The 15267-nt window shown below is 39.8% G+C and overlaps 1 non-coding gene across 1 annotated transcript; it reads left to right on the forward strand.

Moving 5' to 3' along the window:
- The first annotated feature begins 1095 nt into the window (after positions 1–1095).
- LOC117200654 (small Cajal body-specific RNA 20) lies at positions 1096–1227 on the forward strand. The gene has a single exon (XR_004482274.2). It is a non-coding gene; the product is annotated as a small Cajal body-specific RNA 20 (non-coding RNA).
- The last annotated feature ends 14040 nt before the right edge of the window (positions 1228–15267 follow it).

The following is a 15267-nucleotide window of genomic DNA, read 5'->3' on the forward strand; positions in this document are numbered from 1 at the left end:
AAATTGCTGAACTGTTTTCTCTAGACAGCAAGGCTAGAGGGAGAGACAGTAGAGACTGCATCCTTCCTCATCTCTACAAAACTCTTCATGGTTTCTTACAGGAGTGAAAAAAATGTTTCCCAGCATAAGGTGGTGCCAGGAATGATAAAAACAGCAACACTGACTAAAGCTCCATAAATCATCCTCCAGGAATTCCATAAGAAAGCACGACAATGGTCTGGTTTCAACCATCCCTCCTACTACTTTAATAGATGCTTCAGTGGGTATATTCAAGTTTTTACTGCAAAATTAGGTTTACAGACAATTTGGGGGTTGGGGGGGAACCAACAAAGAATATTCCTGTGTTTCAGTGGTAAATATGTTTTTGGTTGATGCAGAAATTTTCATTGTTGGAAGTCAGTGGGGAACCCATGATAGTTATTCAATATCCAGCAGGTTTGCTGAGTTATATAAAAGCTGTAAGTCATCAGGCAAACTAAATGTACCAAGTTGCATAGTATAGCTGGAGGATTTGTCAACATCATGAATTTAGAAAGATGTCTGCCAGAATAGATTTATTTTTCATGGCTAAATAGAAATCACAACTGACTTCGAGAGGAATCTTTTCACATGGCAAATAGGATTTCATTTGTTTCAAATTACTATTTTTCTGGGAAGGAGGGATATGAAATCTGATGATGTATTGTTGGAAATAATGTTTAATTCATTTTATTTTTAAAAATTCAACCACTTATTTCTCTGCCTTAAGCCAACTTTATTATAGAATTTTAGAACTTCTTGGAGTGAATAGGGATTATTCATTCACCCAAGGCATTTTCATTGAACCTCTACTATGGTTCAGGCACAGTTCTAGGGGCTGGAGTCCCATCTCCATTTTAGAGATGAGGAAAAGACAGCCAGAGAAAGGAAGTGCCAGCTCAAGGTGGCAGGGCCAGGACTGACAAAGAGATCTCATTTCTCCTCTCCCGACTCTTTCTCACAAGGGCGACGCTGCTAGTACTGTGTGAGACCCGGAGCCTTCGATAAGACCCTTTCCTCCAAAAATTGTTTAATGTAATTGCAGAGACAAACGCACATTAAAAGTAAAGCAATAAGTGCCTCTCTCCCATAGAGCTGTGGGAAGTCCCTTTTCTCCTTAGCCAGGACTAGAGGCCAAGATCACCCCTTGAGGATCGTTGTCAGGGTTGCCACGAGCTGGGCAGCCTTGTTTTCCTACCTCAGACATTTGTAGTCGCTGGGAGCCCCAACTTTGTCTGTACCAAGCGTACTGACCCCACAGCCAGACTAGGGCCTTAAGTGGCAGCAGTGGGCACAGGGTCTATGGCTTTCCTTGGATAGGCTCTTGTGAGCCAATCCTGGCCTGGGTCACCCCAAAAGTAGCTTGGCGCCTGCCTGCCCCACAGATGTCACCAGGAAGAGGGTGTCCAGAATGGGGACTTCTGTTGTGGAAGGGGCATCTGAGGCCACCTGACTCGGGGGAAGCTCCCACTTTTCCCTGCCCGGATTAACCTGGGTGCCATCCAGGCCACTCGGTCCACCTGCTCACAGCCGTGTCTCCTGCACAGGGTCCTGTACAGGATGGCAAGGTGGGGGTGGTGAGGAAGAGCCGAGAGTCGGTGCTGGAGAAAAATGAGCGCCACTGGTGGCAGGGCAAGGAGGTCCGACCTGACACTCAGTACACCAGCCGCAAGCTCAAGCCCCACTTCTGAGCAGGTGGCCGCATCCAGAAGGACAGCTCAGGGACCACACAGTTGTGAGCTGTGCCATCCAGCCCAGGCACTTGCTTCTGGAGAGTTTTCTATATTGAAGTGCCTACTTTATCAGCTGACAAAAATAGTGTTTTAGAAAAGGTCTAAACAGCTTTGAAGTTCTAAAAGTATTTTCTTCACTGAAAAAAGTTCTGAGAGCATCTTATTTTGTTCTAAAAGCAATAAAACACTTTCTATGGGGGGGGAAAAAAAAAGTAAAGCAATAGTACCAGAGTTAAGCACCAGGCAAGGTAATAATATTGAGATGAATGATTGTCTTAGCAGAAGTTGACATCACTTATTCTACCCATTCCTTCTGAAGCCTCCTCCCTCAGTGGGGAGGAGAACTCAGGTCCATTGAGCACCTACTCTGGGCCTGGCACCATGCCAGACACATCACTTATATGGTAGTTTTGTTCTCACAAGGATATTATTCTCAGCTTGCATTTAGAAAAGAGACTACAAGAAATCATCTTTTCCATGATCATCGTGGTGGTAAGTACCAAACTGAGATTCAGCCTGTGGCTCTCTGATAGCCTGGTCCAAGCCTTTCCACCACAGGATGCTGCCTCCCTTTACACTGCACAGGACCTAGCTCGAGGTTCCCTTCCCCAGTCATAGCAGACAGGTGAGACAGAGGCTACACAGAGGCTGGGAAGTGGCAGCTGCTCTGTGTTGCATCCTTGGCTTCCCCAGGAACCCAGGCCATGTGGGGAGCAGTGCCGGGTGTTCCTAGGGCAGCACTGTCCATCTCCAGGACATTTATGCCCAAGGCAAAAGTGAGATTTTGTATTTGCCATAATTTGGATTATTATTCAGAAATATTCAGTCTCTTCCCCTACTTCTAGGGAGGTGTAGGGGGATGTTCAGTTTAATTAATGTTCAGCTTAGTCATGTGACTCACCTTGGTCAATTTTCATTGTTAGCAGAGTTGATGTTAGCACATTTAACACAATTAGAGATCTCAAGGGTGCTCACCTGTTTGGGGTTGTTCTTTCTGGCTTCCATCATCACCCTGAAAAGAATATAGTGCATTTAGGAGATGAGAGACACATGGACCTCCTAATGTGTAGCCAAGATCAAGATTAAACCATGTTATTTTGAGCTATTGAGATCTGGGGTAGTTATTATGCAGCCAAAGCTGAATTGACTCACTATTCTAGACCAACAATCTCACTGAGATTTACCCCAGAAAACTTCCCTTTAATTCCAAGCCATTTTGTGAAACCAGATTTTCCATTGTAAGTTGATAGTCTGGGGCTCTGGGCCACTATCCTCAGATACTAACCTTGCCACAGAGGTTATTTAAAATAAACATTAGATAGATAGATGATAGATAGATAGATAGACACAATAATAAAGTTAGAGGTGAAGTGGTAGTGGATTTTGTGTAGATGTACGTGTGTGTAATTTTAACAAAAACTACAGCATCTATACAAATAACATCTGCCTTGTTTTTCTGAATAATGTACTTTTTTTGTGTGTGTGTGGTACGCGGGCCTCTCACTGTTGTGGCCTCTCCCGTTGCACAGGCTCCGGATACGCAGGCTCAGTGACCATGGCTCACGGGCCTAGCTGCTCCGCGGCATGTGGGATCCTCCCGGACCGGGGCACGAACCCATGTCTCCTGCATCGGCAGGTGGACTCTCAACCACTGCGCCACCAGGGAAGCCCTGAATAATGTACTTTGCTTGACCATTTTAGGAACCACACTTGCTGACACCTAATATATTTATGATATTTCTGTGAAGAAATGTTTAATCGACAGAGCTTTCCTTATCTTAAAAAGCACATTAGGAGGAAGTGGAGTTAAGATGGTGGTGTGGGAAACACGGAGTTAGCATCTCCCCACAACTAGGGTACCTGCCAGCTGCTGGTGAGGGACTCTGATGCCCAAAGAGACAGGAGGAACCCCAAAGTGAACCGGTAGGGCATAGGGGGACTGAGGTGGGAGGAGAACTGGAAGCCAGAGAGGATCGGTGCCCTTGAAGCCAGGGAAAGCAAGAGAGGCAGACTGGAGGGACTCTTCAGGAAGAATGGAAGAGAAGCAGAGGGTGATCGCCTGGCCCACTCAGGCCGGGGAGACTGCTGAGCTCCCAGAAAGGTACCCCCGTTTCAAAGCCCCATCCAAGCTGCATGGGTCTGGGGGCATAGGAGGGAGGCAGGGGAGATCAGGAGAGGCAGGTGTGAGGGGCCCTCCCAGACTGGAGTAGCAGGAGAGGAGAGGAGGGCATTTGCCCCTCCCACTAGAGCCCAGAAAGCCTGCTGGGCTCCCAGATGAGGTCCCCTGCCCTCTGAGACCAGGGGTGGGGAGCACACCGGGACCGCTTCTGTTCCTTGAGCCTAAGCCCCAGCCCCCACAGCCCTCAAAGCATTTTCCAGCCCTGTGGGTCCTGAGCATTGGCCCCACCCACCCCCCAAACTTTGCCCTTGCTTAGGCCCCGCACTCCACAGCCAAGGCCTTCCCCCTCTCTTTTTTTTCTTTTCCCTCCTCCTCTTTTTTAGTATTGTGGTACTGATGTAGCTTCCAGTTGTTGATTCATCTATATTTTTATTTTTATATTCTTCCTAAAATATCGGTTACTTTCCTAGTCTAATTTTATTTTTTACTTTGTTATTGTTTTTTGTTTCTTGTTTTTTTGCCTCCCCAGGCAGCTTGCGGGATCTTGGTTCATGAGCCCGAGGTCAGGCCGAAGCTCCTGTGGAAGAAGCTCCGAGTCTGAACCACTGGACTAACAGAGAACCTGAGACCCCAGGGAATATTCATCAGAGTGAGGTTTCACAGAGTTCCTCATCTCAGCACCAAGACCCAGCTCTACTGAATAGCCTACAAACCCCAGTTTTGGAAGCCTCAGGGCAAACAACAAGTAAGACAGGAACACATCCCACTCATTAAAAAAAAAAAAAAAAAAAAGGAAGAAAAAAATGAGACACCAAAATAATATGTCACATATGAAGGAGCAAGGTAAAAACCTACAAGACCAAATAAATGAAGAGGAAATAGGCAATCTACCTGAAAAAGAATTCAGAGTAATGATAGTAAAGATGATCCAGAATCTCGGAAATAGAATGGAGGCACAGACTGAGAAAACACAAGAAACGTTTAACAAAGATCCAGAAGAACTAAAGAACAAACAAACAGAGATGAACAACACAATAACTGAAATGAAAAATACACTAGAAGGAATCAATAACAGAATAATTGAGTCAGAGGAATCAATAAGTGAGCTGGAAGACAAAATGGTGGAAATAACTACCAAGGAGCAGAATAAAGAAAAAAGAATGAAAAGAATTGAAGACAATCTCATAGACCTCTGGAACAACACTATATGCACCAACATTCAAATTATAAGGGTCGCAGAATAAGAAGAGAAAAGGAAAGGGTCTGAGAAAATATTTGAAGAGATTATAGTCAAAAACTTCCCTAACATGGGAAAGGAAATAGTCACCCAAGTCCAGGAAGCACACAGAGTCCCATACAGGATAAATCCTAGGAAAAACACACCAAGACACAAATTAATCAAACTAACAAAAATTGAATTCAAAGAAAAAATATAAAAAGCAGCAAGGGAAAAACAAAAAATAATGTACAAAGGAATCCCCATAAGGTTATCAGCTGATTTTTCATCAGAAACTCTGTGGGCCAGAAGGGAGTGGCAGGATAGACTTAAAGTGATGAAAGAGAAAAACCTACATCCAAGATTACTTGACCCAGTAAGGATCTCATTCAGATTCAATGGAGAAGTCAAAAGTTTTTCAGACAAGCAAAAGCTAAGAGAATTCAGCACTGCCAAACCAGCTTTACAACAAATGCTAAAGAAACTTCACTAAGCAGGAAACACAAGAGAAGAGAAAGACTGACAAAAACAAACCCAAAACAATTAAGAAAATTGTAATAGAAACATACATCTCAATAATAACCTTGAATGTAAATGGAATAAAAGCCCCAACCAAAAGACACAGACTGGCTGAATAGATACAGAAACAAGACCCATATATATGCTGTCTATAAGAGACCCACTTCAGACCTAGGGACACATACAGACTGAAAGTGAAGGGATGGAAAAAAGATATTCCATGAAAATGGAAATTAAAAGAAAGCTGGAGTAGCAATACTCGTATCAGATAAAATAGACTTTAAAATAAAGACTGTAACAAGAGACAAGGAAGGACACTACATAATTATCAAAGAATCAATCCAAGAAGAATATATAACAATTATAAATGTTTATGCACCCAACATAGGAGCACCTCAATACATGAGGCAAACGCTAACCATGAAAGGAGAAATAGAAAGTAACACAATAGTAGGGGACTTTAGCACCCCACTTACACTAATGGACAGATCATCCAAACAGAAAATAAATAAGGAAACACAAGCTTTAAATGACACAATAGTCCAGATAGATCTAACTGATATTTATACAACATTCCACCCAAAAGTGGCAGAATAAACTTTCTTCTCAAGTACACACAGAACATTTTCTGGGATAGATCATATCTTGGGTCACAGATCAAGCCTCGGAAATTTTAAGAAAATTGAAATCATATCAAACATCTTTTCTGACCACAACGTTATGAGATTGGAAATCAGATACAGGAAAAAAAAGTAAAAAACACAAACACATGGAGGCTAAACAGTGCACTAGTAAATAACCAAGAGATCACTGAAGATATCAAAGAAGAAATAAAAAGAAATTTACAAGTGGCTCATGCAGCTCAATGTCAAAAAAACAAACAACCCAATGCAAAAATGGGCCAAAGACCTAAATAGACATTTCCCCAAAGAAGATATACAGATTGCCAACAAACACATGAAAGGATGCTCAAAATCACTAATCATTAGAGGAATGCAAATCAAAACTACAATTAGGTATCACTCACACCAGTCAGAAAGGCCATCATCAAAAATTCTACAAATAATAAATGCTGCAGAGGGTGTGGAGAAAAGGGAATCCTCTTGCACTGTTGGTGGGAATGTAAATTGATACAGCCACTATGGAGAACAGTATGGAGGTTCCTTAAAAAACTAAAAATAGAACTACCATACGACCCAGCAATCTCACTATTGGGCATATACCCTGAGAAAACAATAATTGAAAGAGTCATGTACCACAATGTTCATTGCAGCTCTATTTATAATAGCCAGGACATGGAAGCAACTGAAGTGTCCATCGATAGATGAATGGATAAAAAAGACGTGGCACATATATACAATGGAATATTACTCAGCCATAAAAAGAAACGAAACTGAGTTATTTGTAGTGAGGTGGATGGATTTAGAGTCTGTCATACAGAGTGCAGTAAGTCAGAAAGAGAAAAACAAATATTGTATGCTAACACATATATATGGAATCTAAAAAAAAACGGTTCTGAAGCACCTAGGGGCAGGACAGGAATAAAGGCACAGACGTAGAGAATGGACTTGAGGACACAGGGAGGGAGAAGGGTAAGCTGGGACTAAGAGGCAAGGACATATATACACTACCAAATGTAAAATAGATAGCTATTGGGAAGCAGCCACACAGCACAGGGAGATCAGCTCAGTGCTTTGTGTCCAGCTAGAGGGATGGGATAAGAGGGTGGGAGGGAGACACAAAAGGGAGGAGATATGGGTATATATGTATATGTATACCTGATTCACTTTGTTATAAAGCAGAAACTAACACACCATTGTAAAGCAATTATACTCCAATAAAGATGTTAAAAAGAAAAATACATAGAAACACATGACAATGAAAACACAACGACCCAAAACCTATGGGATGCAGCAAAAGCAGTTCTAAGAGGGAAGTGTAGCAATTCAATCTCACTTCAAGAAACAAGAAAAATGTCAAATGAACAATCTAACCCTACACTTAAAACAACTAGAGAAAAAAGAACAAAGAAAACCCAAAGTCAGTAGAAGGAAAGATTCATAAAGATCAGAGCAGAAATAAATGAAATAGAAATGAAGAAAACAATAGCAAGGATCAATAAAACTAAAAGCTGGTTCTTTGAGAAGATAAACAAAATTGATAAACCTTAGCCAGATCATCAAGAAAAAAAGGGAAAGGACACAAATCAATAAAATTAGAAACAAAAAAGGAGAAATCACAACTGACACCGCAGAAATACAAAGGATTATAAGAGACTACTGCAAACAACTATATGCCAATAAAATGGACAACCATGAAAAAATGGACAAATTCTTGGAAAGGTACAATTTTCCAAGATGGAACCAGGAAGAATTAGAAAATATAAACAGACCTATCACAAGTAACGAAATTAAAACCATAATTTAAAATCTTCCAACAAACAAAAGTCCAGGACCAGATGGCTTCACACTAGAATTCTATCAAACAATTAGACAATAGCTAACACCAATCCTTCTCAAACTCTTCCAAATTTGCAGAGGGAAGAACACTCCCAAATTCATTCTATGAAATCACCATCACCCTGATAACAAAATGAGACAAACATGTCACAAAAAAAGAAAATTATAGACCAATATTACATATCACTGATGGACATAGATGCAAAAATCCTGAACAAATACTAGCAAAAAGAATCCAACAACATGTTAAAAGGATCATATACCATGATCAAATGGGATTTATCCCAGGCATGCAAGGATTCTTCAATATACGCAAATCAATCAATGTGATACACCACATAAACAAATTAAGGAATAAAAACCATATGATCATCTCAATAGATGCAGAAAAAGCTTTTGACAAAATTCAACATCGATTTATGTTAAAAACTCTCCAGAAAATGGACATAGAGGGAATCTACCTCAACATAATAAAGGTCATATATGACAAACCCACAGCAAGCATCATACTCAATGGTGAAAAACTGAAAGCATTTCCAATAAGCTCAGGAACAAGACAAGGATGTCCATTCTCACCACTCTTATTCAACATAGTTTTGGAAGTCCTAGCCATGGCAATCAGAGAAGAAAAAGAAATAAAAGGAATACAAATTGGAAAAGAAGAAGTAAAACTATCACTGTTTGCAGATGACATGATACTATACATAGAAAATCCTAAAGATGCCAACAGAAAGCTACTAGAACTAATGATTTAATTTGGTAAGGTTGCAGGATACAAAATTAATGCACAGAAATCCCTGGCATTCCTATACACCAACAATGAAAAATCAGAAACAAAAATTAATGAAACACTCCCATTTACCACTGCAACAAAAAGAATAAAATACCTAGGAATACACCTACCTAGGGAGGTGAAAGACTTGTACTCAAAACTATAAAACACTGATGAAAGAAATCAAAGATGACATAAAGAGATGGAAAAATATACCATATTTTTGGATTGGAAGAATCAATATTGTGAAAATGACTATACTACCCAAAGCAATCTATAGATTCAATGCAATCCCTATCAAACTACCAATGACATTCTTCACAGAATTAGAACAAAAAATTTTACAGTTTGTATGGAAACACAAAAGACTCCAAATAGCAAAAGCAATCTTGAGAAAGAAGAAAGGAGTTGGAGGAATCAGGCTCCCTGACTTCAAACTATACCACAAAGCTACAGTAATCAAGACAGTATGGTACTGGCACAAAAATAGAAATATAGATCAAAGGAACAGGATAGAAAGCCCAGAGATAAACCTACACACATACAGGCACCTAATTTATGACAAAGGAGGCAAAGATACAATGGAGAAAAGACAGCCTCTTCAATAAGTGGTGCTGGGAAAACTGAACAGGTACACATAAAAGAATGAAATTAGAACACCACCTAACACCACACACAAAAATAAGCTCCAAATGGATTAAAGATTTAAATGTAAGACCATACACTATAAAACTCTTAGAGGAAAACATAGGAAAAACACTCTTTGACATAAACCACAGCAAGATCTTTTTTGACCCATCTCCTGGAGTAGCAGAAATAAAAACAAAAATAAACAAATGGGACTTAATTAAACTTAAAAGCCTTTGCACAGCAAAGGAAACCATAAACAAGACAAAAAGACAACCCTCAGAATGGGAGAAAATATTTGCCAATGACACAATAGACAAAGGATTAATCTCCAAAATATACAAACAGTTCATGGAGTTCAATATCAAAAAAACAAACAATCCAGTTAGAAAATGGGCAGAAGACCTAAATAGACATTTCACCAAGGAAGACATACACATGGCCTAGAGGCACATGAAAAGATGCTCAACATCACTGATTATTAGAGAAATGCAAATCAAAACTACAATGAGTTATCACCTCAAGCCAGTCAGAATGGCCATTATCAAAAAATCTGGAAACAATAAATGCTGGAAAGGATGTGGTGAAAAGGGAACCCTCCTGCACTGTTGGTGGGAATGTAAATTGATACAACCACTATGGAAAACAGTATAGAGGTTCCTTAAAAAACTAAAAATAGAACTACCGTATGACCTAGCAATCCCACTACTGGGCATATACCATGTACCACAATGTTCATTGCAGCACTATTTACAATAGCCAGAACATGGAACCAACCTAAATGTCCCTCAACTGATGAATGGATAAAGAAGATGTGGCACATTTAAACAATGGAATATTACTTAGCCATAAAAAGAAATGAAATTGAGTTATTTGTAGTGAGGTGGATGGACCTAGAGTCTGTCATACAGAGTGAAGTAAGTCAGAAAGAAAAAATCAAATACCGTATGCTAATGCATATATATGGAATCAAAAAAAATGGTACTGATGAACCTAGTTGCAGGGCAGTAATAAAGTGATAGACATAGAAAATGGACTTGAGGACATGGGGTTGGAGGGCGAAGCTGGGGCGAAGTGAGAGTAACATCGACATATATACACTACCGAATGTAAAATAGCTGGCTGGTGGGAAGCAGCAGCATAGCACAGGGAGATGGCTTGGTGCTTTGTGATAACCAAGAGAGGGGTGGGATAGGGAGGATGGGAGGGAAGCTGAAGAGGGAGGGGATATGGGGACATGTGTATGCATATGGCTGATTCTCTTTGTTGTGCAACAGAAACTAACACAGTATTTTGAAGCAATTATACTCCAATAAAGATCTATTTTAAAAAAAATTTTTAAAAAGCACATTAAAAATTATGGTATTGTTATTAATGAATGTTTATTTGTCGCATTTATAGAACCCCTTCTGATCAGAGAGCTTGGATGGTATTTTAGTTCCCTCTTCGTCCTTTAGATGGATTTTAAAATAGAAAGTCACTTACCAGTCAATGCATGATGTAGGGATATCCAGGGAATATGTGGGACAATTTTTTCCTGTTTTGCCTCGTTTTATTGTTCTTTGCCAGTCTGATGTTATTTCTTCAAAGGAGCCCGAGAAAATTCCACTTCCCTCACATACTGGTAAACAGGCTGAACCTCACAGTGTGTTTATTTTTACTTTTACTGCAATTCCACTAGATTTCTCCACACCTTCAATCCACATTACAAATTTTAAAATCCACAAATAAGGACTGTCATTACTTCATCCCCTGTCCCCTCTGTCTTTTGGATGGAGGACTTACTAAGATGTAATCCACAGGAAATTTTCATGGTTAGAGCACGTTCTTGTGACTAGGAAGAATTTAGGAATAACCTATTTCAATTATGGCTGTGCTTGTTCTCAGATTTGCCAATATTTCAAGACAGTGGGAGAACAGGTTAAACAAAGGAAACAAAACCTTGACTATGATAATGATGACCTGACCCTCTTCTCAGCCAGGCTGCCAACAGTGCCCCATCTCCTGTCAGCTATTTCTTGCCATCCATCCTTCTGTAATTGCCAGTATTTCACTCCAGGCTTTCAGCCTCGCCATGCAACATTTGTCAGTGTTTTAATGCTTCCATTGTACATAGGTAAATCAAAAAACCAACATTAGTCTGATTTTTACAGAGATAATGTCATAGCAGTTACACAGATAACTGCATGGCATTTATGCTATAGCAAATTTATATTTTATTAAAACTATGGGTTTAGGGCTTCCCTGGTGGTGCAGTGGTTGAGAGTCCGCCTGCCGATGCAGGGGACGCGGGTTCGTGCCCCAGTCTGGGAAGATCCCACATGCTGCGGAGCAGCTAGACCCGTGAGCCATGGCCACTGAGCCTGCGCGTCCGGAGCCCGTGCTCTGCAACGGGAGAGGCCACAACAGTGAGAGGCCCACGTACTGCAAAAACAACAACAACAACAACAACTATGGGTTTAAACTATAAAGCAATTATACTCCAATAAAGATGTAAAAAAAATTTTTTTTTAATTTTAAAAATTAAAAATAAGTAAGCTATAAGGTAAAGAAACTCTCAAAACAATCCCTCTTTAATCTCTATTTTGACCTCACACAGAGCAATATTTATGCTATCTAAAGTACAATGGCCACTTCATCATTAAAGCATTCTCGAAAGACTTTTAAAAAAGATTTTTGAAAGTTTCTTTAAAGATTCTTTAAAATATTTTTTTGAACTGACATTCTTTCTAAGAAGGCAATTTGTCACTAGGATGAAATGTAAAGAATACTTGCTTAGATGTCAAAAGACTGGCTGCTATCTTTGGTCGGCTCAAGGTTTTGATTTTGGGTAAGGCACTACCTTTTCTAAATGTCAGTTTTCTCATTTATAATATAAAGATAGTACTGTTATGTCAACAAAATAAAATTGTAGGGAGTATGAAATGATAGAATGCCAAGATTAATCTAATTTATGTTTAAATGGTATCAGAAGGTTTTTTTTAAACTCAGTTTAAAAATAAAGATTAAAAAAGAATGAGAAAGAATAATGATAAAAAATTTAGCAGTTCTCAGTGCTGAGATATACCATTATTTGGGCTATTTAATACCTATTTTGAGGATGCTTTAATAAGCATACTGAGTCTAGTCATAGAATCTTAGAATTCATAGTTTGAGAAAGCCTTATAAGGGCTGTGATAAGCTGAGAAATGACCTCCCCCCACCAAAAAAGAAAGAAAAAATTTATCCATGTTCTAATCTTTGCAACCTGTGAATGTTATCTTATAGGGCCCCAGACTGGTCTTTGCAGATCTGATTAAGCTAAAGATTTTAGGATGAGGAGATTATCCTGGTTTGTCTGTGTGGGCACTGAATGCAATCACGAGCATCCTTATTAGAGGGAGCTACACACAGAAGAGAAGGCAGTTGGACCAGGGGCAGCTGAAACTGATGCAGCTCCAAGCCGAGTGCTGGCAGCCACCGGGAGCTGGGAGAGGCAAGAAAGGAATAAGTCCTCCTTCAGAACTCCCAGAAAGGATGCAGCTCTGCTCACATCTTGATTTTGGCCAGGAAAACTGATTCCAGATGGATGAGAGAATAAATTTCTGTTGTCTTAAGCCACTACATTTGTGGTGATTTGTTACAGCAGGCTTTGGAAACTAATGCACGTCTTTTAGTCCTACAGTTATTACTTCTCCTGTATAGGAGGCAGAACTGACCTGCTTTATATGAAACTTTGCCTCATAATAAGCAAGTTATGTAAAGTAACAGACCAAGAGCAGGTGCTTGTTAAGTTTAATTCTTTGTTCTTAAATTCTGTGGAAAAGTGTAAGAACAAGGTTCTGTCAAATGGCTACCTTTCACTGAGAATTTAACAAATTCCAACTACTGTTTTAGATGTTTAATGTGCATTCACTTTATTTCACCCTCACAATAACACTCTAGTCCTATTTTTCCAATGAGAACATCAAGACACTGAGAGGTTATGTAACTTTCCTAGGTCACACAGTGATTGGCAGATGTGGAACTCTAATCCAGGCAGTCAGGTCAGAGTCTATTTTTTATCCCTTATACAACACTGTCTCAATGTAACAGAGCAAGACACAAATGTGATTCTCAAGGGAGTTATAGTCAAGATGCATCAGGATAGAAACAATGTAGATATTTTATCAATTTATGTATTATGTAATACACTCAGTTTTCTGCCAAAAAAGAAAAATCACATGTACTCACGTTCCTTTTAGGAACTCATACAGTACAGAGCTACGTGGGTAATGGTTCAGCTGCTGCCCCACCCCCGCTCCTAAGGAGACAAGCTGCAGAGACACTGGATCTGTCCAGAGCTCTACATGGCATATTTCACAACCCTAACTAAAGTGGCATCAAGCCAGTCCCTTGTCAGTGTGGTCAACAGTGTCTCACTCATCCAATCAACAGATGGTTATTGAGTGCCAACCACATGAAGAACGTGGTCCTGGAGCTTCTGCAGGTGATGCAAATACACACCTCCTGCCCTGGAGGAATTGACAATGTGGCAAGAGATGTGACTGCCATTTTGTGTTTCCAAAGAACCTAATGACCACATGTGTATCCACTTGGTTCTCACTGCTTACCAGAGACCATGGTGAGATCAGTTTTATTTGGTGCCATTTGAGTTACTTCTACTTGTAAGCCTTGCTGGGGGTCTTATTTCCAACACAAACAGAGTTTTTCCTTGGAACATTTAGAACGATATTTTAAGGACAGCTGTTCTAGGGTATCCTGGTCCTATTTTATATTCTGCCTGTAGGTGCTGAGCTATGAAAATGACACTGTGAAATCGAGAATGCATGTCACCCTGTTCACAAACAGTTCAGCTTCTGTGTTTCTCCCAAAAGAGCTGGGACATAGAAGCATCCAAAGCAGAGTTCTCTCCTGCACTGTCTGTAAGTCTTCAGATCTTGAAATAATAAACAGAAACTTCCTGTATTTTTCCCATGTAGAAGAGAGAAGACTGACATCTCAGTTTTTTTTCAAGAGAGTCCAATTCCTCTTTCTCAGAGCAATGTCAGAAAACCTTGACCTGTTTTTTTGAAACTTACTGCATCAGTCATATCTTGTTTTACTTAATATGTGGAAACAGTCCATCCTAAGTCTGGAGAAAAGAAAAATACATTGGACCTCTATAGGTTATCTTTCATCCAACTTTAGAAACATTACCAAAAAGTTCCGAAATATTCTTAAGAGACATTAGGGAAACTATTGCATGCAATTTTTGTGAAAATATTTTTAATTTTTGTATTTTATATTTTTATACAGCAGGTTCTTATTAGCCATCAATTTTATACACATCAGTGTATACATGTCAATCCCAATCACCCAATTCATCACACCATCACCACCACACCCCGTGGCTTCCCCCCTTGGTGGCCATATGTTTGTTCCCTATATCTGTGTCTCAATTTCTGCCCTGCAAACTGGTTCGTTTGTACCATTTTTCTAGGTTACACATATATGCGTTAATATACGATATTTGTTTTTCTCTTTCTGACTTACTTCACTCTGTATGACAGTCTCTAGATCCATCCACATCTCAACAAATGACCCAATTTCATCCCTTTTTATGGCTGAGTAATATTCCATTGTATATATGTACCACATCTTCTTTATCCATTCATCTGTCAGTGGGCATTTAGGTTTCTTCCATGACCTGGCTATTGTAAATAGTGCTGCAATGAACATTGGGGTGCATGTGTCTTTTTGAATTATGGTTTTCTCTGGGTATATGCCCAGTACTGGGATTGCTGGATCATATGGTAATTCTATTTTCAGTTCTTTAAGGAACC

This window comes from Orcinus orca, chromosome 10 (genome assembly GCF_937001465.1).
Source record: "Orcinus orca chromosome 10, mOrcOrc1.1, whole genome shotgun sequence".
NCBI classification, from domain to species: domain Eukaryota; kingdom Metazoa; phylum Chordata; class Mammalia; order Artiodactyla; family Delphinidae; genus Orcinus; species Orcinus orca.